This window comes from Bombina bombina, chromosome 2 (assembly GCF_027579735.1).
Source record: "Bombina bombina isolate aBomBom1 chromosome 2, aBomBom1.pri, whole genome shotgun sequence".
Lineage (NCBI taxonomy): Eukaryota > Metazoa > Chordata > Amphibia > Anura > Bombinatoridae > Bombina > Bombina bombina.
In genome coordinates, this window is record NC_069500.1 from 159,023,932 (window position 1) to 159,044,708 (window position 20,777).

A 20,777-nucleotide genomic window follows, 5' to 3' on the forward strand; every position below is an offset into this window, starting at 1 on the left:
CATTATGTGCTAAACTCGCCCTTTCTGTGCTGCAGCAGCTTGTTAAAGTCAGCGGCTCCAGCCACCCACGGCACAGCTCCCTTTACCAATGAGATGATCTTTCCACCTCTAAACCAATAGCCATGCTAGGATGTCAGATGACACACATGGCTATTGGTTTAAAGGTGGAAATGTCACCTTATTGAAGAGCTATGTGCTGTGAGTGTCCGGAGCCGCTGACTTTAGTGATCCGCCACGGCACAGAAGGGGTGAGTTTAGCAACCTTTTTCGTTAATAACTGAAACTACAGTTTATTCTTAGTGATGGTAAATCGTAGCTTTTTTAAACACAGATTTACCATCACTTTAAAGGGACATGAAAATTTTTCTTTCATAATTCAGATTAAGCATACTACTTTCCAATTTATTCTATTATCTAATTTCTTTTGATCTCTTGGCATCTTTTGTTGAAAAGGATACCTAGGTAGGCTGCTTATTGGTGGCTGCACATAAATATCTGTTATTGGCTTACTCAATGCTTTCAGCTAACTCCCATTAGTGCATTAATGCTCGTTTAACAAAGGATACCAATACAGTGAAACATTAAATAATAGAAGTAAATTGGAAAGTTGTTTAAAATTGTATGTCCTATCTGAATCCTGAAAGAGAGAATGTTTGGGTCTTATGTTCCTTTAAAGAATTAAGAAAGTCAACACTAAACTTACAAAATTCAGAGCATGCAATTTTAAGACACTTAAAATCACTTATATTTTCAAATGTGTTTTGTTCTTTTGGTATCCATTGTTGAAACTGAATTTGCACATATCCTATACTAGTGGAAGCTAGTTGGATTTGATTTAAAGCATGATTTAAATCACTGGTCAGCAAGACGGATTTAAATCATGTTGTTTTTTCATTTTTGAAAGAAGTTTTCAGATTATGTTTCCAATTATATCAGACCATTATTGATTTGGTTATGTCATTAGATATGCCTAGATAGATTATTGAAATTAATGAAATTATTTGGAGTTAAACTATCTCCAGATTAATTGGTTAATCATTCATATTTTTCAACTTTTCACCTGCGCTTTATTGGAAGGAGCAATATAACGATTACATTAATAATTAATAATTGAAATGGTTTTATTTAACTAAAACAATAACATTATTTTTCATTTTTAATGCTTGCCCCTCCCTCCTCACACTAATGTCCTTGTGCAGATCTATTCCACTCCAAACAATCTTCTATTCAGTGAGCTTCTTGAAACTTAGTATGGGTTGATTTGGTGTACATAGGTTTGCAGGGAAGTAATGGCATTAAAGGGGCTTCAGGAAGAACATGCAGTTTTTAACAATTATTGAATTTACTTATCTAATCTGCTTTGTTCTTTTGGTATCCTTTGTTGAAAAGCCTGCCTAGGTAGGCTCAGAAGCAATGCACTACTGTGAGCTAACTGCTTAGTCACTGGCTTACCCAATGTATTCAGCAAGCCCCAGTAGAGCATTGCTCTCCTTCACAAAGGATTCCAAGAGAATTAAGTAAAACTGAAATCGGAAAATTGTATGCTCTATCTGAAACCCAAAAGTTAGCTTTCATGATTATGTCCCTTTTTAAGGTCTATAAATCAACTCTGTATGCTAATTTTATAACATTTTGCTGTGAAGAAAGGGCATGCTATTTCTGCAGACACAAATTAAAAACTAATCGATATTTCAGGATGAATAACCTTTGGATTATAATGTTTCTTAAATCTTTCCTCAAAAAAACATTTTATTTTAAAACATCTGATTTTAAATTAAAAAAAATACTTTAAAAAAATCAATAAAAAAAAAAAAAATCATTGATTTTTATCCACCCTGCTAGTTGCTGATTGGTGCCTGCATACATTTGTCTCCTGTGACTGGCTAACTAGGTGTGTTCATCTAGCTGCCAGCAGTGCAATTCTGTTCCTTCAGCAAGGGATAACAAGAGAATGAAGCATATTTGATAATAAAAGTAAATTTGAAAGTTGTTTACATTTGTATGTTCTATCTGAATCATGAATTAAATTTTGGGGGTTTCCTTTCCCTTTAAGTACAGGAATTTTTAGTATCGGTGGGGATAAGATAGACAAAATCAGATATTTCAAATGACAAAATAGAGGTAAAGGGGCTATTTGTAAACAATTAAATACACTCCAGCAGATAAAATCATTGGGAACACATTAAAGGGGAGAAAATATTAGAATACACTGTCCCTTTAAATTATTAACTCATTGGTACCCCATACTGCAAAGACTTCACCAGATCTATCCATGTGTAACAGATGCTTGAGGGGCTGCAGGAAGAGAGAGATTCTTTTACTTTTCTGGGGGAACTGTCGGGTGATCAATAAATATTGGGACTCTATACATCAAATAATTGTACAGATACTCAATTGTGCTTTAACTAATTGTCCAGTGATTATTTCTTTTTAATGACAAAACTAAAGAGAAGTGCAAATTCCGTTCTACGCTTTTTTAGATCTTGATGAATTCTGCGAAGAAAATAATTCCTAGATATTGAAATCTCAAATTCCCTCTTTGTCAGAATGGGTTCACCTGGTCACTTATACTTTTATAATTGGAACAAATTTCCTATAGAGAGGCAACTATAGAATCTTTTTTGAATGTAAAAAGGGTTAACACCATAGCCCTAAACAACTTAAAGGGATAAAAAGGTTAAAAATGAAATGTGCATTTCAATTTGAAAAAGAAGCATTTTTGGAATACACTTCCATTATCAAAAATGCTTCTTATAAATGTTATTACTGTTTTCTGTGGCATAAGCACATATCCTGTGCACCAGTATTTAATCATCACCTCCTCAGAGGGGCAGCAGTAGCTTGTAGGACACAAATTACATCTGCAGAAGCAATACACACCACAACCACTTTTCTGAGCATGCATAGTCTTTGAATACTGTTGCATGAACCCTCACAGAATATGTGTGTGTGTTCTGTTGAAAAACAGTAATAATTTTTATTGAAAGCATTTTTGCTAATGGAAGTATATTGCAAAAATGCTTGTGTATCAAATTGTATTGCACTCATGCACATTTTGTTTTTGACCTTTCTATCCCTTTGTCATAGTTGGCTTGGGTACATAATTCTTAAATATGTTTTCCTTTTCTTTGCTTGAGAGGGTTACAACATATAACCTGTGGGTTATAACAAGAATCTGAAGATGCCTTTTAATGAATCTGAGATCTGTCCCTCAGACCTATTGAAAGTATTAACCATATTTAGGTAATCTGTAGCTCATTAGAATATAGAAATTCTTCACTATGTAAAATTAAATCTCTACTTTGTAGATGTAGCACGTACTCTGCAGTTTAAATGATATATTGTTAGAGAAATAAGTTTTTTCTTCTTAAACGGGGAGAGTCCACAGCTGCATTCATTACTTTTGGGAATTCAGAACCTGGCCACCAGGAGGAGGCAAAGACACCCCAGCCAAAGGCTTAAATACCTCCCCCACTCCCCTCACCCCCCAGTCATTCTTTGCCTTTCGTCACAGGAGGTCGGCTGAGAAGTGTTGGAAGATTAAAGATAGTCTCTTATGGAGGGTAGTACTCTTCGAAATGGGACTGGAGTTTTAAGTAATCCTGTCAGCCTCTCAGTGAGAGCATGGATGAAAGTTAGTCCCGAGATGCAGGGAGAGTCTTTCTGCGAAACATCCCGACTCATCTTAACAGCTCCTTAGCAATCAGCGTTGACGAGTTTTGCTGCCTGCTTTCTTCACTCAAGTCCATGTCAGAAGCGAGGCTACTATCTGTCACACTTTAAGGATCGTGTTCCTGTTCCAAGGTGTAGATTCCGGTAAGACTGTTTCATTTTACCTCGATGTGTGAATGTAATGCAAACTAAGAAGTTAGGGTCTCAGTGGGACTCTCTTATCTTTATGGAATCAAGGGTTAATATCTCCTGAGGGGGTTATTGACTTTAATCATGTTTTGTTATGTGATTCTGCCTGCTAATGTGTAGTGACGCTTGGGCTCGTGGCTATATTGGAACATAGCAGCCTTTTTTTGTCATGCTGCATGGCTCTTGTGGCCTTGGCAGGCTTTTTTCTGGCCTGCACTGTGTACCTTGTGACTAGGCGTGGTCACGTTCTGCATCCCGTTTCTGTATTCCTGACTGCATGGCGACGGGGAGAGCCTGTTTTGTTGGTTGTCTGGGTCACAGGAGGTGATGAGTGCCCCAGCCATTGGGGGTGTAAGGTGCCGTTTTTATTTTTTTCCTCTATCCATAATTTCTATCCGAGTTATGGAGGATTCTGATTTTTTGGAGACTAATGTCTCTGATTCAGATTCTACTTCTTGCGAAGAGTATGAGATGGCCCAGGTAATCCATGCCCATCAGTTATGTTCCGACTGCCGCTTGTATAGTGCTCTCTTCTCCGGCAACAGGGAACTTAGAGTCTGCCGAGCCATCCGCCCCTGGGATCCCACATCCCGTGAGGCGCGTGCCCTAGAACCTTCCTTAGCTATGCAAGCAGGTGTCTCTAATGCCGTTACCCCTTCTCCGGAAGGCGGCTTGTTTCCTCCAGAGGTTATGGCATGGTTCTGCATGGCCATAGCTATGGCGTTGGCACGTTTTAAAACTTCCTGGGAGGGAGGTGTTGATGAGATACTGTCCGTGTTCTGTTAACCAGGGCTCGTCAGGCGTGGGATCGTCTGGGTCAGATCAGCCATCTGGGGAAGCGGTTTCCTCTGAAACTTCAAGGGCCAAACCCTCAGGTCGGGGTCGTCGGTTGCCCCGGCGGATGTAAGTCTTGCTTTTCGTTTTAGACTGACACGCTTTCGTGTCCTTCTGCGGCATGTTTTGGCGGTGCTGGAGGATCCCAATCCTAATGGGTTGAGGGATCCTCGGTCTTCTGTTCCAGACGGCAAGCTGGGTTAGACGTGGGAGGATGAAGTTAATCTCCTTGTGTCTAATTTACTTTCCTTTTTGGGTATCTTATTCCAGTTCTGAGCTTCAGGATAATGGGGTCTCTGATTGGCTGTGCCCATTCTTCTTGGGCGTTCACCTGCGGGTGCTGCCCTCTTTTTCTTTAGGATGCATTTTATTTCTTTTTGAGAAGCTCATGTCTGTTATAATTTTTCTGTTGGGAAAAATTTCTTCTCTGAAATTTGATACTAGCGATTTTGTGGTCGCTTGGGCACTTCCGCCGAAGTTGCATGTTAAGGTGTTAGTACATTATGTCTATAGTTCCTTTTGTCGATTCCTATTGGGGTTTCGATTTTTCTGTGGCCTGGGTCAGTTCTGTGTGCCCTATGTAGCAGGCTGGTCCTGGTCGGGCACTATTTTCAGTTCCTTAAGGTCTATATCATCCACGTGGTGCCGGTATAACTGGCTGTCCTGGTTGGGTGGTGAGTTGCTCACTCAGATGAGGAGTTCGTTATACTCTGGTTTCTCTTCAGATCGAATACAGCTTTCGCCTTTACTAAAGTTTTCTGTGGAGAGGATCATCCATGAGTTTTCAAACTTTTTTTGAGGCTCTGCCCCTTGCAGGGCTAAATCATGGTAGAGGAGGCCTTTCATTCCTAGATGTCAGGCTGGTTCTTGTTTCTTCTTTTGGGTGGGGCATCAGAGGGATTGTACTCAGTCCTCATTGTCCTGTTCCTGATTGTTTGCGGGGTTTCAGAAGCGGATCCTGCTAAAGATTACTCTGGGGGTTCCGGCGGTCCTTTGGCCTCGGAGCTAGGGTTCTCCATTCCCAATGGGACTGGAGATTTAGATGACTCCTTAGACATCTGGGGTACCAGGTTGGGGTGATTTCTAGCTCCTTTATTCTTATTGAATGTATTTTTTTGGGGCCTTGATGACGGTAACCCTTCCTTAAGGGGCCGAGGTGTCTTAGGCTTCTTTTTTCCCCTTCTTGGGGCTGGTTGGGGGGTTTCATCTGTTCAAGCATTTACAGCCTTTTTCTTCCTCCTACTATTTCTCTTACATGGTGTATCCAGTCCACGGATTCATCCTTACTTGTGGGATATTCTCAATCCCTACAGGAAGTGGCAAAGAGAGCACACAGCAGAGCTGTCCATATAGCTCCCCTCAGGCTCTACCCCCCCAGTCATTCTCTTTGCCGCTCTAACAAGTAGCATCTCCACGGGAGGGTAAAGAGTATGTGGTGTTAGATTTGTAGTTTTTATTTCTTCAATCAAGAGTTTGTTATTTTAAAATAGTGCTGGTTTGTACTATTTACTCTGAGGCAGCAAGTGATGAAGATTTCTGCTGAGAGGAAAAAGATTTTAGCATGTTGTAACTAAAATCCATTGCTGTTCCCACACAGGACTGTTGAGTACCGGAGAACTTCAGTTGGGGGGGGAACAGTTTGCAGGCTTAACTGCTTAAGGTATGCTCAGTCACTTTTTTCTAACAAGACTTGGTAATGCTAGAAGACTGACAGAAATCACCATTTGGGAAGGTAAGCCATATTCTGAGACTCAGTATAGAAGGATGGCTTAGTTAATGGGCTTAAATACTGGTGGACACTGTTATGGGCTAAGTCGATTATTTTATTACTATAATCTCATATTTGCAAAAGTGTTTTTTATGTTTGGAACACATTTTGGGGTTTTAATACGCCTGGCATATTTTTAGACATCTAATTAGGCTTAGGAAGGCCCCACAACTCCGGAGTGAAGAGGGAGGGGGCCTCATTTTCGCGCCTCAGTTGCGCAGTTCTTTTGCAAGACAGCTTCATGCAGCTTCACGTGTAGAGTCCAGAGATTGCAGGAGGACTCCAGGGAGGCTTATTTTCATCCAAAAGTAATCCCCAAGGAAGGTAGGGCCACAGCAGAGACTGTGGCATCGTGCTGTAGTGTGTTAAACCGGTAGCCTGCTTCAATTTGCTCCGGTTTGGGCAATAAGGGGTTAATTGTCTTGAAACTTTGTGTGCAATCATTTCAAAGCATTAGGATCATGTGGTGAAAATTTCATAAAGATTGGATGTTTTTTGGAGATTTGGTAAAAAAGTGTGCGCTTTTTATTATTTAAAGGCACAGTAACGTTTTTTCAAAAAGTGTTTTTTACTGTATTTGAGTGCTGTCTAAGTCTGTCAAACATGTCTGAGCCTTCAGATAGACCCTGTTCTATGTGTTTAAAAGCCATGGCGGTACCCCCATTGCATTTGTGTTTAAAGTGTGCTAAGGTATCTAAACATTTTAAAGACCATGCAGTGACACTTAAAAATGTAGCCCAAGATGATTCTTTAACAGAAGATAACGAGGATAGTCCTCCTTCCTCTCCCCATGTGTCGACACCAGTTACGCCCGCGCAAGCAATGCCTTGTACCTCTAGCGCATTTGCCCCTATTACCTTACAAGTAGCAGCAGTCATGGATAATTCCCTTGCAGCATTTTTATCCAAACTGCCAGTTTTTCCCAAGAAGCGTGATAGCTCAGTTTTAAGAACAGAGAATGAGCAATCAGAAGCTTTGGATGATTTATCTGTAGTACCCTCACAACACTCTGAAGTGGCAGTGAGGGACGGTCTGTCAGAGGGAGAAATTTCTGACACAGGAAAAGTTTCTCAGCGGGCAGGGTCAGATTCCTTAGCGTTTAAATTTAAGCTGGAACACCTCCGCGTCCTGCTTAAGCAGGTTTTAGCTACGCTGGATGATTGTGACCCCATGGTGGTCCCAGAAAAATTGTGTAAAATGGACAGGTTTTTAGAGGTCCCTGTATACACTGATGCGTTTCCGATCCCGAAGAGGGTGGCGGATATTGTGACTAGGGAGTGGGAGAGACCAGGTGTACCTTTTGTTCCCCCCCCTATCTTTAAGAAAATGTTCCCCATAAATGACCCCAGGCGGGACGCATGGCAGACGGTCCTTAAGGTAGAGGGAGCAGTTTCAACACTTGCTAAGCGTACAACTATAGCAATAGAAGACAGTTGTGCTTTCAAAGACCCCATGGATAAAAAATTGGAAGGTTTGCTGAAGAAAATGTTTGTTCAGCAAGGTTTCCTTCTTCAACCAATTGCCTGCATTATTCCTGTAACTACTGCAGCGGCTTTTTGGTTTGAGGCGCTGGAGGAGTCGCTCCAGAGGGAGACTTCATATGACGAAGTCATGGATAGAATTCATGCTCTAAAGCTGGCTAATTCTTTTATCACTGATGCCGCTTTCCAATTAGCTAAGTTAGCGGCGAAAAATTCAGGTTTTGCCATTATGGCGCGAAGAGCGCTTTGGCTCAAATCATGGTTGGCTGACGTGTCGTCCAAAACAAAGTTACTAAACATTCCTTTCAAGGGGAAGACCCTTTTTGGTCCCGAGTTGAAAGAAATTATCGCGGATATCACTGGGTGGAAGGGCCATGCCCTCCGCAGGATAGACTGTTTAAGGCCAAAAACAAGGCTAATTTTCGCTCCTTTCGCAACTTCAGGAGCGGACATGCTTCAACCTCTGCTGCCGCAAAGCAGGAGGGTAACGCTTCTCAGCCCAAAGCAACCTGGAAACCCTTGCAGGGCTGGAACAAGGGTAAACAGGCCAAGAAGCCTGCGCCTGCTACCAAGACAGCATGAAGGGGTAGCCCCCGATCCGGGACCGGATCTAGTAGGGGGCAGACTTTCTCTCTTTGCTCAGGCTTGGGCAAGAGATGTTCCAGATCCCTGGGCTTTAGAAATTGTTGCTCAGGGGTATCTTCTAGAATTCAAGGACTCTCCCCCAAGGGGAAGGTTCCACATTTCTCGTTTGTCTTCAGACCAGACAAAGAAACAGGCGTTCTTTCGCTGTGTAGAAGATCTTCTAAAGATGGGAGTGATACACCCAGTTCCAATTGCAGAACAAGGACTTGGATTTTACTCAAACCTGTTTGTAGTTCTCAAAAAGGAAGGAACTTTCAGGCCAATCCTGGATCTAAAAATTCTAAACAAATTCCTCAGAGTTCCATCTTTAAAAATGGAAACCATTCGGACAATCTTGCCGATGATCCAGGAAGGTCAATATATGACTACCGTGGATCTAAAGGATGCGTACCTACATATTCCTATTCACAAAGATCATCATCAGTTCCTACGGTTCGCCTTTCTGGATACACATTACCAGTTCGTGGCCCTTCCTTTTCGGGTTGGCCACCGCTCCCAGAATTTTCACAAAGGTGCTAGGGTCCCTTCTAGCGGTACTAAGACCGCGGGGCATTGCAGTAGCACCTTACCTAGACGACATCTTAATACAGGCGTCGTCTTTTCACAGAGCCAAGGCTCATACGGACATTGTTCTGGCCTTTCTAAGATCTCACGGGTGGAAGGTGAACGTCGAAAAATGTTCTCTGTCCCCACTCACAAGGGTTCCCTTCCTGGGAACACTAATAGACTCGGTAGAAATGAAAATCTTTCTGACAGAGGTCAGGAAGTCAAAACTTTTGAATACTTGCCAGGTTCTTCATTCCATTCCTCGGCCTTCTGTGGCTCAGTGCATGGAGGTAATCGGTTTAATGGTTGCGGCAATGGACGTTGTCCCTTTTGCCCGAATTCATCTAAGACCACTGCAACTGTGCATGCTCAAACAGTGGAATGGGGATTATGCAGATTTGTCTCCTCAAATACAAATGGACCAGAAAACCAGAGACTCTCTTCTCTGGTGGTTGTCTCAGGATCACCTGTCTCAGGGAATGAGCTTCTGCAGACTGGAGTGGATCATTGTCACGACCGATGCCAGTCTGTTAGGCTGGGGTGCGGTCTGGGACTCCCTGAAAGCTCAGGGTCTATGGTCTCAGGAAGAATCTCTTCTCCCGATAAACATTTTGGAACTGAGAGCGATATTCAATACGCTTCGGGCATGGCCTCAACTAGCGGAGGCCAAATTCATCAGATTTGAGTCGGACAACATCACGACTGTAGCATACATCAATCATCAGGGAGGAACAAAGAGTTCCCTAGCGATGAAGGAAGTAACCAAGATCATCAAATGGGCGGAAGATCACTCCTGCCATCTATCTGCAATTCACATCCCAGGAGTAGACAACTGGGAGGCGGATTTTCTTTGTCGTCAGACTTTCCATCTGGGGGAGTGGGAACTCCACCCACCCGGAGGATTTTGCTCAGTTGACCCAGCTATGGGGCATTCCAGAATTGGATCTGATGGCGTCCCGTCAGAACACCAAACTTCCCCTTTACGGATCCAGGTCCAGGGATCCCAAGGCGGCATTGATAGATGCTTTAGTAGCTCCTTGGTCATTCAGTCTAGCTTATGTCTTTCCACCGTTTCCTCTTCTCCCTCGGCTAGTTGCCAGAATCAAACAGGAAAAGGCTTCGGTAATCCTGATAGCGCCTGCGTGGCCACGCAGGACTTGGTATGCAGACCTAGTGGACATGTCATCAGTTCCACCATGGAAACTGCCATCGAGGCAGGATCTTCTAATTCAGGGTCCATTCAAGCATCCAAATCTAGTTTATCTGCAACTGACTGCTTGGAGATTGATCGCTTAATTCTGGCTAAGCGTGGGTTCTCTGAATCGGTTATAGATACTCTGATCCAGGCCAGAAAGCCTGTCACCAGGAAAATTTACCATAAGATATGGCGGAAATATCTTTGTTGGTGCGAATCCAAGGGTTACTCGTGGAGTAAGGTTAGGATTCCAAGGATATTGTCTTTTCTCCAAGAAGGATTGGAGAAAGGTTTGTCAGCTAGTTCCTTAAAGGGACAGATATCTGCTCTGTCTATCCTGTTACACAAGCGTCTGGCAGCTGTACCAGACGTTCAGGCGTTTGCACAGGCCCTAGTTAGAATCAAGCCTGTCTACAGACCTGTGGCTCCTCCATGGAGTCTAAATTTAGTTCTTTCAGTTCTTCAAGGGGTTCCGTTTGAACCTTTGCATTCCATAGATATTAAGTTATTATCTTGGAAAGTTTTGTTTTTGGTAGCTATTTCTTCTGCTCGAAGAGTTTCTGAATTGCTTGCTTTGCAGTGTAATTCACCCTATCTGGTGTTCCATGCAGATAAGGTTGTTTTGCGTACCAAACCTGGTTTCCTTCCAAAAGTGGTTTCTAATAAGAATATTAACCAGGAAATCATTGTTCCTTCTCTGTGTCCTAATCCAGTTTCTAAGAAGGAACGACTGTTACACAATCTTGATGTGGTTCGTGCTTTAAAATTCTATTTAAAGGCAACTAAAGATTTCAGACAAACATCATCCTTGTTTGTTGTCTATTCTGGTAAGAGGAGAGGTCAGAAAGCGACTGCTACCTCCCTTTCCTTCTGTTAAGAAAAAACAACAAGGAAGAGGCGCCAATGGTGCAGATCAATGGTGGTTCTTATAGTGTGCCGATAGTATATGAACACAGGGTACTCACATATAATGAAGGCAATCAATCATGCCAGAGGCGGGCTGGATTTCATCAGCAATCCAGCTAGCTGGAAATGGAGGCAGCTCTCTAACGGCATCCAATAGGAGACAATCTATAAATAAAAGCAATAGATAGAGGCGCCAATGGTGCAGATCAATGGTGATTCGGTAACACTAATAGCCAGTGATATACAGGGTACTCACATGTGTTGAAGGCAATCACTTATGCCTATAGAGACAGGCTGGATTTTAACAGCAATCCAGCTGGCTGATCCAAGGTACAATGGCAATGTGTGGGTGTCAGAACATTAACACTCTAGAAGTAGCATAGCAAAATACCATACACAGCACTCAGAGTGGATTTACATAAAAACATATTTATTAAAAAATATAAAAAAGTTTACCACTCATCTCAGTGCCAGATTATATATGGCTTGTAGGGAAACAATGCGACGCGTTTCTCAGATATACTGTTTCCTCAGGCATTGCAACACTTTGAGTTCGGCTAGGGTTCCTTTTACCATAGCTTGTTGGTCTTTGGATCTCTGAGTTCTTCTTCTTATTCCTCTTCCCTTCAGGGGGTATGTGGAGGTCCCCTTCCCTCAGGTCTGGGGTAAGTTTAAGTGTGGGCTTAGAGCCTGCGGGACTTGTCTCCTCAGAGGTTTTGTGCTCTGTGGAATCTACTGATTCTGAGCGGTCTCTAACTAGGGCCTTGCTGGTTTTAACTGATGGGCAGTTACCTGGTCCTTTCAGGTTTTATCCTTCTGTTTCTGGTGAAGTTGTTTTTGTCTGGTGTTTGGGTAATTTCAGGCTGTGGTGCCTTTCGAATGGGCTGCCTCGTCTACCCGCCCTTTTTTTTGCATTCAGTGTCCTTTATAGCTTGAATGCAGCTGTGGACTCTCCCCGTTTAAGAAAAAAAACTTAAATTGTGCTTACCTGATAATTTTCTTTTCTTCGGATGGGGAGAGTCCCAAAGCTCCCCGTCCACATTTTTATATGGGACGGCCATTTATTTTTATTTTTTTATTCTTCTGGCACCTTTTTCACCCCCGATTTTACTCCTACTGTTCCTTGTTCCCTTGACAGAATGACTGGGGGATGAGGGAAGTGGGGGAGGTATTTAAGCCTTTGGCTGGGGTGTCTTTGCCTCCTCCTGGTGACCAGGTTCTGAATTCCCAAAAGTAATGAATGCAGCTGTGGACTATCCCCGTCAGAAGAAAAGAAAATTATCAGGTAAGCATAATTTTAGGTTTTTGTCCATTTCTCATTGTTCTCTTATTTGATCTATATTAAAGTGAAAGCCAATCCTGACGTTTTCACCTCTTAGCCAATAGCCTTGCTGTAAATCCGGCTCCTATGGGCACCAAGCTTTCTACATGAAGTATGTTATACTTCATGAATGAAAGTCCCCTTTATTTGTTTCAATATTTTAATTTGTAAAACGCTTGGATTGACTTTCACTTTAATGATGTACTTATCTTTGCATACTTAAAAATTAAAAAAACAAACTGTGCAAATACAAATATTTGTGTTGCACTTTTACACTAATAAATTCCACAGCCATATTCAGCATTTGTTTCTTTAACATACCTAGAAAATCTCTAGTGCTGATTTTTTATTTTTATTTTATAACTAAATGAATATTTTTTTAATGTGTAAGAATAACACTTAAGTGCGACCCAAAATATATTGTTTTAAATATATATTTTTTTCTAAACGTGATCGCCAACGTGTATGTATGTGTAAATTTTATATATATATATATATATATATATATATATATATATATATATATATATATATATATATATATATATATATATATATATATATATATATACATACATACATACATACATACATACATACATACATACATACATACATACATACATACATACACACACACCCTGTTGCAAATTATTATGCCAATGATATCTTTCTCATTTACATAAATAATTGATGTAAACAACAGTCAGCATAATTCTCATGTTATCAACTATTAAGAGTACAATTCAAATTTTATTGAACAAACCTAATGATAACAGTATTTTTTTTTCAAAATAAACTTACAATGCACTGTTCCAAATTATTACGCACAGTAAGTTTCAAAACACTTTATAGGTTGTAAAGAACTGAAAATTGTCATTTGTTGTGTTTGCAGCATATTTACTGAAATCAAAAGCTATTTCAATCAAACTTTGAACAACATTTTAACTTCTTAAACATTTTAACAGGTCACGTTACATTTTAACATAGGACCCCTTATTTGATAGCAGCTTCACAAGTCTTGCATCCATTGAACTTGTGAGTTTTTGGACAGTTTCTGCTTGAATTTGTTTGCAAGATGTCAGAATAGCCTCCCAGAGCTGCTGTTTGGATGTAAGCTGCCTCCCATCCTCATAGATCTTTTGCTTGAGGATGCTCCAAAGGTTCTCAATAGGATTGAGTGCACAAAAATTAAAAAATTAGCAGCGCTTATTTTTGTGCACACTTTACTTTGTTTATTTGAGGGATAAACTGATTAGCAGCTGGAAATACATCTTTAGGTGCTCCTATCACACCACACTCTCAATAGGATTGAGGTCAGGGGAGGATGGAGGCCACACCATTACTTTCTCTCCTTTTATCCCCATAGCAGCCATTGATACAGAGGTATTCTTTGCAGCATGAGATGGTGCATTGTCATGCATGAAGATGATTTTTTTACGGAAAGCATAGTTCTTCCTTCTCTACCAGGGAAGGAAGTGGTCAGTCAGGAACTTCACATACTTTGCAGAGGTCATCTTTACATCTTCAGGGACCCTAAAGGAGCCGACCAGCTCTCTTCCCATGATTCCGGCCCAAAACATGACTCCACCACCGCCTTGCGGACGTTGCAGCCTTGTTGGAACAGGGTGGCCGTCCACCAACCATCCATTACTCCATCGATCTGGACCGTCCAGGGTTGCACTGCACTCTTCAGTGAACAGGACTGTTTGAAAATTAGTCTTCATGTATTTTTCTGCCCAATGCAGCCATTTCTGCTTGTGAGCAATGGTTAGTGGTGGCCGAATGGAAGGATTATGCACAGTTGCAAAACTCTGGAGGACTCTACACCTTGATGTCCGTGGGACTCCAGAGGCACCAGCAGCTTCAAATACCTGTTTGCTGCTATGTAATGGTATTTTAGCAGCTGCTCTCTTGATCCGATGCATGGATCTGCAGAAATCTTCCTCAATGTGCCTTTATCTGCATGAATCCGTCTGTGCTCTGACTCAGCCACAAATCTCTTAATAGTGCGATGATCACGCTTAAGTTTTCGTAAAATATCTAATGTTTTCATACCTCGTCCAAGGCATTGAACTATTTCACTCTTTTCGGCAGCAGAGAGATCCTTTTTCTTGCTTGAAAATGGTGCTCTGCTTAATAATGTGGAACACCCTCCTTTTAATTGAGCTCACCTGGCAATCTAATTATCACAGGTGTCCGAGATTGTTTCTCCAACATTGGTGTGTCCGGTCCACGGCGTCATCCTTACTTGTGGGGGAATATCTCTTCCCCAACAGGAAATGGCAAAGAGTCCCAGCAAAGCTGGCCATATAGTCCCTCCTAGGCTCCGCCCACCCCAGTCATTCTCTTTGCCGTTGCACAGGCAACATCTCCACGGAGATGGTTAAGAGTATGTGGTGTTTAGTTGTAGTTTTTTATTCTACTATCAAGAGTTTGTTATTTTAAAATAGTGCTGGTTTGTACTATTTACTCTGAAACCGAAAAAGATGAAGAGTTCTGTTTGTGAGAGGGAGATGATTTTAGCAGACAGTAACTAAAATCGATTGCTGTTTCCACATAGGACTGTTGAGATGAAGTAACTTCAGTTGGGGGAAACAGTTAGCAGACTTTTCTGCTTAAGGTATGACTAGCCATATTTCTAACATGTGTAATGCTGGAAGGCTGATATTTCCCCTCATGGGGACCGGTAAGCCATTTTCTTAGTCTCAAACAGAATAAAGGGCTTAATATGGGCTATAAAACTGGTAGACACTTTTATGGGAAAAATCGATATATGTTTATGCTGATAATTCACACTTATAAACTTGGGGAACGTTTTTTAACGTCAGGCACTATGTTGGACACCTTTTCCAGTCAGGAAGGGCCTTCCCAGTTGTAGGCTAAGCCTCATTTTCGCGCCATTACTGCGCAGTTGTTTTTGAGAGCAAGACATGCAGCTGCATGTGTGAGGACCTGAAAGTAGTTGGAAAAGTTCCTAGAAGGCGTCATTTGGTATCGTATTCCCCTCTGGGCTTGGTAAAGTCACAGCAAAGGCTATAGCTGGGACTGTATAGGGGTTAAATCTGTACCTGGCTCCGGTTTCGTTATTTTAAGGGTTAAAGCTCTGAAAATTGGTGTGCAATACTTTTAATGCTTTAAGACACTGTCGTGAAATTTTGGTAAATTTTGAACAATTCCTTCATATTTTTTCACATATTCAGTAATAAAGTGTGCTCTGTTTAAAATTTAAAGAGACAGTAACGGTTTTGTTTTAAAACGGTTTTTGTGCTTTATTGACAAGTTTAAGCCTGTTTAACATGTCTGTGCCTTCAGATAAGCTATGTTCTATATGTATGAAAGTCAATGTGTCTCCCCCTTCAAAATTGTGTGATAATTGTGCCATAGCGTCCAAACAATGTAAGGACAGTACTGTCACAGATAATGAAGTTGCCCAAGATGATTCATCAGATGAAGGGAGTAGACATGGTTCTACATCATCTCCTTCTGTGTCTATACCAGTTTTGCCCACGCAGGAGGCCCCTAGTACTTCTAGCGCGCCAATGCTTATTACCATGCAACAATTGACGGCTGTAATGGATAACTCCATAGCAAATATTTTATCCAAAATGCCTGCATATCAGAGAGAGCGCGATTGCTCTGTTTTAAACACTGAAGAGCAGGAGGGCGCTGATGATAATAGTTCTGTCATACCCTCACACCAATCTGAAGGGGCCATGAGGGAGGTTTTGTCAGATGGGGAAATTTCAGATTCAGGAAAAATTTCTCAACAGGCTGAACCTGATGTTGTGACATTTAAATTAGAACATCTCCGCGCACTGCTTAAGGAGGTGTTATCTACTCTGGATGATTGTGACAACTTGGTCATTTCAGAAAAATTATGCAAGATGGACAAGTTCCTAGAGGTCCCGGTGCACCCCGACGCTTTTCCTATACCCAAGCGGGTGGCGGACATAGTGAATAAGGAGTGGGAGAAGCCCGGCATACCTTTTGTTCCCCCTCCTATATTTAAGAAATTATTTCCTATGGTCGACCCCAGAAAGGACTTATGGCAGACAGTCCCTAAGGTCGAGGGGGCAGTTTCTACTCTAAACAAGCGCACTACTATTCCTATCGAGGATAATTGTGCTTTCAAAGATCCTATGGATAAAAAATTGGAGGGTTTGCTTAAAAAGATTTTTTGTACAGCAAGGTTACCTTCTACAACCCATTTCGTGCATTGTTCCTGTCACTACAGCAGCGTGGTTCTGGTTCGAGGAACTAGAAAAGTCGCTCAGTAGAGAGACTCCATATGAGGAGGTTATGGACAGAGTTCACGCACTTAAGTTGGCTAACTCTTTTATTTTAGATGCCGCTTTGCAATTAGCTAGATTAGCGGCGAAAAATTCAGGGTTTGCAATTGTGGCGCGCAGAGCGCTTTGGCTAAAGTCTTGGTCAGCGGATGTATCATCCAAGACAAAATTGCTTAACATCCCCTTCAAGGGTAAAACTCTCTTTGGGCCAGAATTGAAAGAGATTATCTCAGACATCACTGGGGGAAAGGGCCACGCCCTCCCACAAGATAGGCCTTTCAAAGCCAAGAATAAGTCTAATTTTCGTTCCTTTCGTAATTTCAGGAACGGACCGGCCTCTAATTCTGCATCCTCTAAGCAAGAGGGTAATGTCTCACAGACCAAACCAGCCTGGAAACCGATGCAAGGCTGGAACAAGGGTAAGCAGGCCAAGAAGCCTGCAGCTGCTAACAAAACAGCATGAAGGAGTATCCCCCGATCCGGGACCGGATCTAGTGGGGGGCAGACTCTCTCTCTCTCTTTGCTCAGGCTTGGGCAAGAGATGTTCAGGATCCCTGGACGCTAGAAATAGTTTCTCAGGGTTATCTTCTGGAATTCAAGGAACTACCCCCAAGGGGAAGGTTCCACATGTCTCACTTATCCTCAAACCAAATAAAGAGACAGGCGTTCTTACATTGTGTAGAAGACCTGTTAAAGATGGGGGTGATACACCCAGTTCCAATGATGGAACAAGGAATGGGATTTTACTCAAATCTGTTCGTAGTTCCCAAAAAAGAGGGAACTTTCAGACCAATTCTGGATTTAAAGATCCTAAACAAATTTCTCAGGGTACCATCGTTCAAAATGGAAACCATTCGAACGATTCTACCCACTATCCAGGAAGGTCAATTTATGACTACCGTGGATCTAAAGGATGCGTACCTACATATTCCTATCCACAAAAAACATCATCAGTTCCTAAAGTTCGCCTTTCTGGACAAACATTACCAGTTTGTGGCCCTCCCATTCGGATTAGCCACTGCTCCAAGGATTTTCACAAAGGTACTCGGGTCCCTTCTAGCGGTTCTAAGACCGAGGGGCATTGCAGTAGTACCATACTTGGACGACATTCTAATACAAGCGTCGTCCCTTTCAAAAGCAAAGGCTCATACAGACATCGTTCTGGCCTTTCTCAGATCTCACGGATGGAAGGTGAACATAGAAAAAAGTTCTCTGTCTCCGTCAACAAGAGTTCCCTTCTTGGGAACAATAATAGATTCCTTAGAAATGAGAATTTTTCTGACAGATGTCAGAAAGTCAAAACTTCTAAGTGCTTGTCAAGTTCTTCATTCTGTTCCACGTCCTTCCATAGCTCAGTGCATGGAAGTAGTAGGGTTGATGGTTGCAGCAATGGACATAGTTCCTTTTGCGCGAATTCATCTAAGACCATTACAACTGTGCATGCTGAAACAGTGGAATGGGGACTATACAGACTTGTCTCCAGTGATTCAAGTAGATCAGAAGACCAGAGATTCACTCCGTTGGTGGCTAACCCTGGACCACCTATCCCAGGGAATGAGCTTCCGCAGACCAGAGTGGGTCATTGTCACGACCGACGCCAGTCTAGTGGGCTGGGGCGCGGTCTGGGAATCCCTGAAAGCTCAGGGACTATGGTCTCGGGAAGAGTCTCTTCTCCCGATAAACATTCTGGAACTAAGAGTGATATTCAATGCTCTCAAGGCTTGGCCTCAGCTTGCAAAGGCCAGATTCATAAGATTCCAATCAGACAACATGACGACTGTTGCGTATATCAATCATCAAGGAGGAACAAGGAGTTCCCTGGCGATGAAAGAAGTGACCAAAATAATACAATGGGCGGAGGATCACTCCTGCCATCTATCTGCGATCCACATCCCAGGTGTGGAAAACTGGGAAGCGGATTATCTGAGTCGTCAGACATTCCATCCGGGGGAGTGGGAACTCCACCCGGAGATCTTTGCCCAGTTGACTCAATTATGGGGCATTCCAGACATGGATCTGATGGCGTCTCGTCAGAACTTCAAGGTTCCTTGCTACTGGTCCAGATCCAGGGATCCCAAGGCGACTATAGTGGATGCACTAGTAGCGCCTTGGACCTTCAACCTAGCTTATGTGTTTCCACCGTTTCCTCTCATTCCCAGGCTGGTAGCCAGGATCAAACAGGAGAGGGCCTCGGTGATCTTGATAGCTCCTGCGTGGCCGCGCAGGACTTGGTATGCAGACCTGGTGAATATGTCATCGGTTCCACCATGGAAGCTACCTTTGAGACAGGACCTTCTTGTTCAGGGTCCATTCGAACATCCAAATCTGGTCTCCCTCCAGCTGACGGCTTGGAGATTGAACGCTTGATTCTATCAAAGCGTGGGTTTTCAGATTCTGTGATAGATACTCTGGTTCAAGCCAGAAAACCGGTAACTAGAAAGATTTACCATAAAATATGGAAAAAATATATCTACTGGTGAGAATCCAAGGGATTCCCATGGAATAAGATAAAAATTCGTAAGATTCTTTCCTTTCTGCAAGAAGGTTTGGATAAAGGATTATCTGCGAGTTCTCTAAAGGGACAGATTTCTGCTTTATCTGTCTTACTACACAAACGACTGGCAGCTGTGCCAGATGTTCAAGCATTTGTTCAGGCTCTGGTTAGGATCAAGCCTGTTTACAGACCTTTGACTCCTCCCTGGAGTTTAAATCTAGTTCTTTCAGTTCTTCAAGGGGTTCCATTTGAACCTCTACATTCCATAGATATTAAGTTGTTATCTTGGAAAGTTTTGTTTTTGGTTGCTATTTCTTCTGCTAGAAGAGTTTCAGAGTTATCTGCTCTGCAGTGTTCTCCGCCCTATCTGGTGTTCCATGCAGATAAGGTGGTTTTGTGTACTAAGCCTGGTTTTCTTCCAAAGGTGGTTTCTAACAAAAATATTAACCAGGAGATAGTTGTACCTTCTTTGTGTCCGAATCCAGTTTCAAAGAAGGAACGTTTGTTACACAATTTGGACGTAGTCCGTGCTCTAAAATTCTATTTAGAAGCTACAAAAGATTTCAGACAAACATCTTCTCTGTTTGTCGTCTATTCTGGTAAAAGGAGAGGTCAAAAAGCGACTTCTACCTCTCTTTCCTTTTGGCTTAAAAGCATAATCCGATTGGCTTACGAGACTGCCGGACGGCAGCCTCCTGAAAGAATCACAGCTCACTCCACTAGGGCAGTGGCTTCCACATGGGCCTTCAAGAACGAGGCTTCTGTTGATCAGATATGTAAGGCAGCGACTTGGTCTTCACTGCACACTTTTGCCAAACTTTACAAATTTGATACTTTTGCTTCTTCGGAGGCTATTTTTGGGAGAAAGGTTTTGCAAGCCGTGGTGCCTTCCGTTTAGGTAACCTGATTTGCTCCCTCCCTTCATCCGTGTCCTAAAGCTTTGGTATTGGTTCCCACAAGTAAGGATGACGCCGTGGACCGGACACACCAATGTTGGAGAAAACAGAATTTATGCTTACCTGATAAATTACTTTCTCCAATGGTGTATCCGGTCCACGACCCGCCCTGGTTTTTTAATCAGGTCTGATGAATTATTTTCTCTAACTACAGTCACCACGGTACCATATGGTTTCTCCTATTTTTTCCTCCTGTCCGTCGGTCGAATGACTGGGGTAGGCGGAGCCTAGGAGGGACTATATGGCCAGCTTTGCTGGGACTCTTTGCCATTTCCTGTTGGGGAAGAGATATTCCCCCACAAGTAAGGATGACACCGTGGACCGGACACACCGTTGGAGAAAGTAATTTATCAGGTAAGCATAAATTCTGTTTTTCAGTGATCAAAAGACCCCTGAGACACAATGCCATCCATGAGTTAAACTGGAAAAAAAAAAAATTTAATCTTTGTGACACTGAAATAGAATTCTCATAATAATT

General features: G+C 42.3%; 1 protein-coding gene and 1 non-coding gene across 5 annotated transcripts in view; both read left to right on the top strand.

Moving 5' to 3' along the window:
- The window catches only part of KIF2A (kinesin family member 2A), a 530,440-nt gene that overhangs the window by 21,133 nt on the left and 488,530 nt on the right, over positions 1-20,777 (top strand). The window lies entirely within an intron of this gene.
- Positions 5,401-5,515, top strand: LOC128650611 (U5 spliceosomal RNA). The gene has a single exon (XR_008400889.1). It is a non-coding gene; the product is annotated as a U5 spliceosomal RNA (small nuclear RNA).